The sequence below is a fragment of the Chanodichthys erythropterus genome, chromosome 14 (assembly GCF_024489055.1).
Source record: "Chanodichthys erythropterus isolate Z2021 chromosome 14, ASM2448905v1, whole genome shotgun sequence".
Classification (NCBI taxonomy): domain Eukaryota; kingdom Metazoa; phylum Chordata; class Actinopteri; order Cypriniformes; family Xenocyprididae; genus Chanodichthys; species Chanodichthys erythropterus.
The window spans coordinates 8,683,904-8,691,264 of NC_090234.1; the positions used below are offsets into that span (position 1 = coordinate 8,683,904).

The 7,361-nt window shown below is 34.2% G+C and overlaps 1 long non-coding RNA gene across 1 annotated transcript; it reads right to left on the bottom strand.

Moving 5' to 3' along the window:
- Positions 1-2,339: 2,339 nt before the first annotated feature.
- Positions 2,340-5,066, bottom strand: LOC137036440 (uncharacterized). The gene is made up of 3 exons (XR_010897194.1): positions 4,916-5,066; positions 3,729-3,781; positions 2,340-2,898 (listed from the first exon to the last, which is right to left on the bottom strand). It is a non-coding gene; the product is annotated as an uncharacterized lncRNA (long non-coding RNA).
- Positions 5,067-7,361: the final 2,295 nt, after the last annotated feature.

A 7,361-nucleotide genomic window follows, 5' to 3' on the forward strand; every position in this document is an offset into this window, starting at 1 on the left:
CTGAGACGTGTGTGTGGGAACAGAGCCAAGCTTATTCTTTCCAATGCGCCTCCAAGTTTAATAATGCTTGTAATTGGAATTGATGGGTGAAGAAGAGCTCTGCTAAGACTGTGAAGGTAATGTGAGTAAGCGTGAGCTCCTTTGGCGGCTTTCCACAAGGTTCCACAAAGCTTATCCATTTGGCATTATGGAGAAATAACATTTACAGGTGTACCAGCAGCAAAATAATTTTGTTGAGTTTAATTAAAGTTATAAACAAATACCATTACTCTTAAAAAAAATATCCATAATTTTCCATATAATTTTATGTCCATATATCATTATCTTGTTATTTCAGCAAACTTTTTGTTTTGCCTTTTTTGCACATTATTAAAGGTGCTCTAAGCGATCCTGGGCGGAGTAACTTCCCGTTGACATTCAAAGTGTTGTCAAACAAAACAGAGGCTAGCTAGCTCCTCCTCCTTCTCCACCTCCCCCTCCCCTCAGTGCTTCCTGAAACAGTCATGAACGCGCATTTAAAATCATTCTTGTCGGTTATTGGCTGGAGCATGTTTATTATGATTCGTGGTCCAGACTGCACCAGTTTGTTTTTATTGTCGTTTTTGGAGCTTGTTGTGACTACAGAGACCGCATTTTTACAGTGTGTTCAGGGGACAGGCAGCTAGCGGATAGTTTGCTGTATGTGACAAAAAATGTTTTGACCTAAAATGGCATGACATTGCTTAGAGCACCTTTAATTAATTTGAATTTGTTATCAGTGTTTCCATGAGAAATCTGTCATTTTAAAGGGATAGTTCACCCAAAAATGAAAATTCTGTCATTAATTACTCACCCTCATGTTGTTCCAAACTTGTAAGACACAAATGAAGATCTTTTTAATTAAATCTGAGAGCTTTCTGTCTCTCCATAGACAGCTACACAACTGACACTTTGACGCTTCAAAAAGTTCATAAAGAGATCGTAAAACTAATAAATGAATTGAGTGGTTTAGTCCAAATTTTCTGAATGCTGAAATTGGCTCCCCCCACAGGCCTCCTTTGCTTATGAAAAAGAGCAAGTCCTGATGGCTTTTATAATAAATATGTTTAAAGAGCAAACTGCTCCCACAGAGGGCTGGAAACTCTTCACTGCTGTGATCACTCAGTAAAACTCCTGCTCAGGGTTAATAATGTGAAAAGCAAGGAGTGACAGAGGAGATTGAGTGACAGAGGCTGGATATAAGATGAGATACCGAGTTTCTTTTCTCTGCCCTTAGGCTAAACACTTTTACAGCAGAGAGCTTTCTTGAAAAGCTGTCTGAAATCTGCCACAAGAAGCGGTTTGGATAAAGTAATGGTGCGTTTTGTAGTGATTGCATTTCGAATAGTGTGTTGCATTAAATGCTGCAGCTGTGTCACAACATTACATCCAATGGCTGTGAAATTCAAAGATAATCACTGTGAAATGGGCTGGAACATGAAAATTCAGCAGCTTATGCAATCTAATGAGTGGTATGGCACAGTTCTGGCTTTTTATCTGTTACGACCTCAGTGCTTTGATTCAGTTCCTCATGCTGGACCATGTCTATGAAGGGACTGACCCAGTGACACCCCTGTTTTCCTCTTCAGAGAAAACCATAATAACATAGAACACCGCATTCACTGGAAGAGACAATCGTTTTTAAGGGATGCTCTACTCACTGCTTATTAGGCAAACCTCAGTAGTGTTCACAAGTTGAACATTGACATATTACCAATATACAGTGGGCTCCAAAAGATGGTTAATTGAGTTTTTAAATGAAACTTTTCACTTAAATTCTTGTATGGATAATATAACTCATAATGAAAAAATGTCATTACATTTACAAAACAAAATTCAGAATACAAGCATTTCCACTACACTGAAAAAAATGATACTTTGGACCAACTTAAAAAAATTGCTGTAATTTGTTACAGCTAAATTTATTAGTTTTTCTCAAACTATATTTTTAATTTGGTTAAAACTTTAAATTTTATTTTAATATCAATCAAAATAGTTCTTCAGCCCAAGGTAAAAAAAATACATTGAAACAAAGTTAAAATATTGGTTTTTATGGAGACCAAATCATTATTTTTACTTTAGTACAGCTTAAAATGTTTACTTTGGAAAAACTTACTTTTTACCGTAACATCCAAGTATAATTTTTACTTTGGACTAAACTAAAAAAATTGCTGTAATTTTGTTACAAGGAATTTTATTAAGTTTACTCAAGTTAAATTTCTGATTCAGTACAAACTAGATTTTTAATAACACCTAAATCAATTTATTCTCTTTAGTCACAAGACAAAATGTTACTTAAATAAAGACATGATTATTCTCTTCAATAGACCTGTTTATTGTGATGTCTTTAAAATATGCATCAGTTTCTCAGTCAAAAAATAAAAAATAATAAAAACATACAAAAATAAAAATAAATAAAGCCAAATGACTTTTGCTGCCAGTTAGACTAGCCTTTATCAACAATAGATGGAAAAAACATTAAAATAAAATGGTTTTAAAAGGTTTTTGAATACAAGATCTAACACAATAAAACATCCTGTATCCAAATTTCTCCAATATTTAGAGCTTCACACTTAGACTACACACAATAAAGCACAATAAAACATCTAACATCAAATATTGGGATGACCTTGACAGTTGTCAAATCCTCAAGTTCCACAGTAGATGTCAAGTTCACTAGTGCATCTCCAAAATCTCTGTCTTGGTACTGCAGTCTGAAATTGCCATTTAACCCACACACTTTCCTAACTTCATCCATAAGCTGCTCCATTGACTCTGGAATTCCACCAGGCAAAACTAGCTTCCTGGTGTCATCAGGATTCAGAATAACACGCAACTTGGCTGGCCTTTTGACTGCCATGTCTGCCCATCCAAAAGGATCTAGTCAAAACAAGAAAACAATAATATTAGTTGCAGTACAAAATTGGTCATAACTTACATTAAATTCATATTTCACAAATTAAATGATTAACAACACTGTCTTTTGACAATTCTGGTTAAAAAAAAGAAAAGAAATTTCACAGTCAATATTATTTAGTAAATTCTGAATATTTGTTTAAGTCAAATTGATAAGGCCTTATGCTGTCTTAGCAGTTTTTTTTTAACCAGAATTGTCAAAATAGAGTTGTTAATGTGTTTATTTTAAACAAATTTAAATTCATATTCACAAATTCGTCTTTTAACCCTGTTGAAAAAACGAGCATATGCTGGTAAAGTAGGTTTTGTAGCTGGTATGGTGGTTTGAGTTGGTTTATGCTGGTCCAGGACCAGCTTAGGACTAGTATGGACCAGCAAGACCAGTTTAGGACCAGCGTTTGACCAGCATACAGCTTTAAAACCTACCTTACCAGCATATGCTGTTTTTTTCAACAGTACACAATGGATGTTTGAGCATTTAATTATTTATTTATTTATTTTTATATTTCAAAATTTATTTAATTGAGGTAGCCTATATACACACACAATCCAAATCATATTTAATGTTTTTAAAATAGGCTATATAAAATAGTAAAATAGTTCCAATAAATTTTACTGTGGTACCGAAATTGGTACCGAGAACCATAAAATTTTCATGGTATCGGTACCGACTACTGGAATTTTTGTACCGTGACGACACTACTCTGTGGTCATTTAAAAGCTATTCTCTAGTGTTAGTGATTCCTATTTACAACATAAAAATAATGTTCACAGATGTTTACATTGGTACTCACCAAATTCAGCAATTAGGGCAAAATTCTGGAATTTCCAGGGAACAAAATCCAACCTGTAAAACAAAGGAAAAGTTGAGATTTCACATCTTAGTTTTTTGTTGGGGCAATTAGCACTATCCATAATCACTAGACTGTAATTATTAATTAGTCCCTACTTTTGTAGTGATATTGTACTAAACTGCATTATGCTGACAGGAGAAACAATGGAATATGAATTCTTCCTTGTCAATCAGAACTCATTTTCTAATTCAGTAAGTTTTATTAATAACTTTCATTTTTCTTAGTCATTTTGCTTTCCAGATTTAATCTCTTAACGTTACTTGCGTAAAGAGCACGTACACACATGCGCACTCTTCAAAAACGGTGCTTAAAATCTCTTGACAAACTAAAATATGTAAATGACATTTGTATATATTCAAAATAAAAGATATACATTGTACTTAATGAGAGCTTGCTTATTTTGCTCAAGATAATGATTAAGTCCATATGTCGTAAAAAACAAGAAAGCTGTCGTTCCAACCACACAAGTTTGCGATGCTTTTTGTGAATGTTCGTTTGAACTATGGTTTCGGGAAACACAGAATCATTTAACTAAGTTAGTAACGACAGAACTTGCGATGTTAGTTGGACGATGTAACAATGTTTTTGGGAAACGCACCTCCAACAACTGGCACCGCTTCAGCCGTTTGCCTATGTGAAATCCGAATAATTGTTTTCCGTTTAAAAAAAAAAAAAAAAAAAACAATTACCGACTCTATACACAAATAGGCTCAAACGAACATTAACTGATTCCGACATTACAATTAACGTCTCATATAACGTTACAGCTCCCGCGGTCAATGTTTAACCAACGTTAGATTATTTGACGGCTGCAGTGTATGTGAGAAAGCTGTTGTAGTTTATTCGAGCACTAACTTTGTTAGAGACAAACGAGCCTTATCACACTAAATTACAATTATATTTTCCTCACATCACAGTGAAATAAAAATTAAATTAACCTTGTATTTGTCACACTGAGGCAACATGCGTATTGCGATAGCATGGTTTGGTTTGGCTAGCTTTAGCTAACATGTGCACAAACACAGTTGTCTGTAAAGAAATAACCTAATTGTCCATCCTGCCACTAACCATAAATGTGAATGAAAAACACTTATTTTCGTTAAAATAACACATTTTCGAATGCTTACCTTGTCTAAAAAGATTTCCTGGGCAACGGACCGTCTTCAGACTCGAAGCGATAATGGCGGATGGCAAAATGCTGGCTGGTGGCGCGAGCAGTTAGATGATGTGACGTCATGTGGTCACGTGACATGAAAACATCTGGTTTAAAGTAAAAATACTACTTAAGTCAAATTGTTGTTTTTAATTTTTTCTAGGGGCTTCGTTATTTGCTTTAAGGCAAACTGAAAAAAACAGGTTTAAACCAGAAACCATGATTTTCACTTAGTCCAATGTAAAAATGCACTTTAAATGAACAACACAGTAGTTTCACTTTTTTCAGTGTAGTTGTCGCAGACTTCACCACATATTTATGTAATGTTATTTTATTGTAACAACATAAACGTGTTGTATATATATGAAAATATGTGATGAACTTTACAAATTTATTGAACTGAACTGAATCAAAATTGGACTGACTTGAGCTGAATATTGACACTATTCCCTTCTTTAGTGCTGCTTTCCAGTAGAATTTCATTTTGTCAAATATATAATGAAGTTTGCATCATTGATTCTGATATTTTCTTATTACAGTGAAGCTGCTTTGAAACAATCTGTATTGTATAAAGTGCTATATAAATAAAGATTAAAGTAAAAACACTTTGTCCAGTGTTCTGTTTAGAGTTACATGTGATAACCTCCATTCCCTTCTTTTATGAATAAACACAAAATAAATCAGTGTTTTTAAAGCTGAGTATTTATTTGCAGTGGTGACAGTGAACAGCAATATTGCACATATTGCAGGCCATTTAAAATGCACATCTTTTGTTTAGTAAACACTCAGGGCCTTCAATGTAGAGATCTTTAGCTTCACATTTACAGTGCAGACTCAAGTAAGCATAGCGTACACAAAATATTAGCATAGTTTGTTGATTCAGGAATGTGTAATTGTGTTTGGCACATACCGAAGAAATGAAACCTTATTACTAATACTACAAATAGCATCTAATAAAATACATGTCCCTTTCTGGAATGACGTGTTGCTGTGCTTCTCTCTTAACCAAATAAAAACAGACTTTAATGTTAGCATTCTTCCTTCCCTTTTTTAAGTTGGTTGTACACCATTTACTGCACTCTGGTTGGAAAATGCTCTGATATCATAACATTCATTTTTTAGACTAAGTTAGATACACTATATGGCCAGAGGCAATGATGTTGAGTTTGGCAAAGTTGTTAAGTGGGGTTCACGTCTGGGCTTTGTGCAGACCCGTCAAAATCTTCCACAATGGACTTTGTAAACCATATTTATATGGACCCTGTTTTGGCACCAGCATTTCTCTAGAATGTCATTATGAAGTAGCATTAAAATGGAATTACTGGAACAACCAAACCCATTAATTAGAATCCACATACTCTTGGCCATATAGTGTAGTGTTACTGACAGTGTTGGTGTAGACTGACAGTGAAATATAATTTTTGTTCCATGTCTTTGGGAAATAAATGAATGAAAATCTCTAATGCAGTGTTTTAAACAATATAGATAAATATTGTCTCTCAAAATACAAATGAAAATACTACAAATAGAGGAGTAATCTCTGTCACAATTATGTTTTGTGATATAAATAATATATCATCAAATATTCCTATTTATTAATCTTTACTACTATTCAAACATTTCTTACTGTAAAACTATGTGATATATATTTGTCACAAACAATCACAATTTGCACAGAGTCATAAGTTCTAAAAACACAGCGTGTCAATACAGTACTTGGTACAATGGTACGCACTTCAATTAATCTTCATTACATAACAGCTAAGAAATTATGCATTTGACTGTTGACGGTCCAAGAGGTTATTAGATGCTGATATAGTACATTATATTCTATTTTTATTGAGAATTCATACCAGTTATGGATTTTTAAGGAAATGTTCCTGGTTATGCACAATATGCACAGAAAATTTGATTTGTCCCTCAGTTTGTACATAAATATTGTGTTTAAATTAATGCACTTATAACAGACATCTGTGGGGCAAGACATACAGGTTTTAAAGCACAAATTTGAACCTATTATTTTTTGTTCATGTGCTTATCTTAATTATTCTGTACAAAACTGTGTGATATTTGAGATGCAAGTTGTCTAAATCATACTTCTGTCATGACAACTCTCGGAGTGTTTGGCATGGTAATGGATATGACAATGTTCATATGTTTGGTCTTGGTGGAATAGATCTGCTACACTGCTGCTGCTTTTATTGCTGCTGCTGTTGATTATTGCTGCTGCTGCAGAGCAAGTACGGGACTTGCTGCCGCCAATACATACACAACACACTGCTGTGAGCAAGTAAGACATGCTGCTGCTGTACAATATAGCGGACATGAATTACCTGCAGCAGATCTATACAGGTGGAGCTGGGGAAGGGTGAGGGTTTCTGAAGCGCACTGCACTGCAAAGGCAAATGCTACCAAAGTAT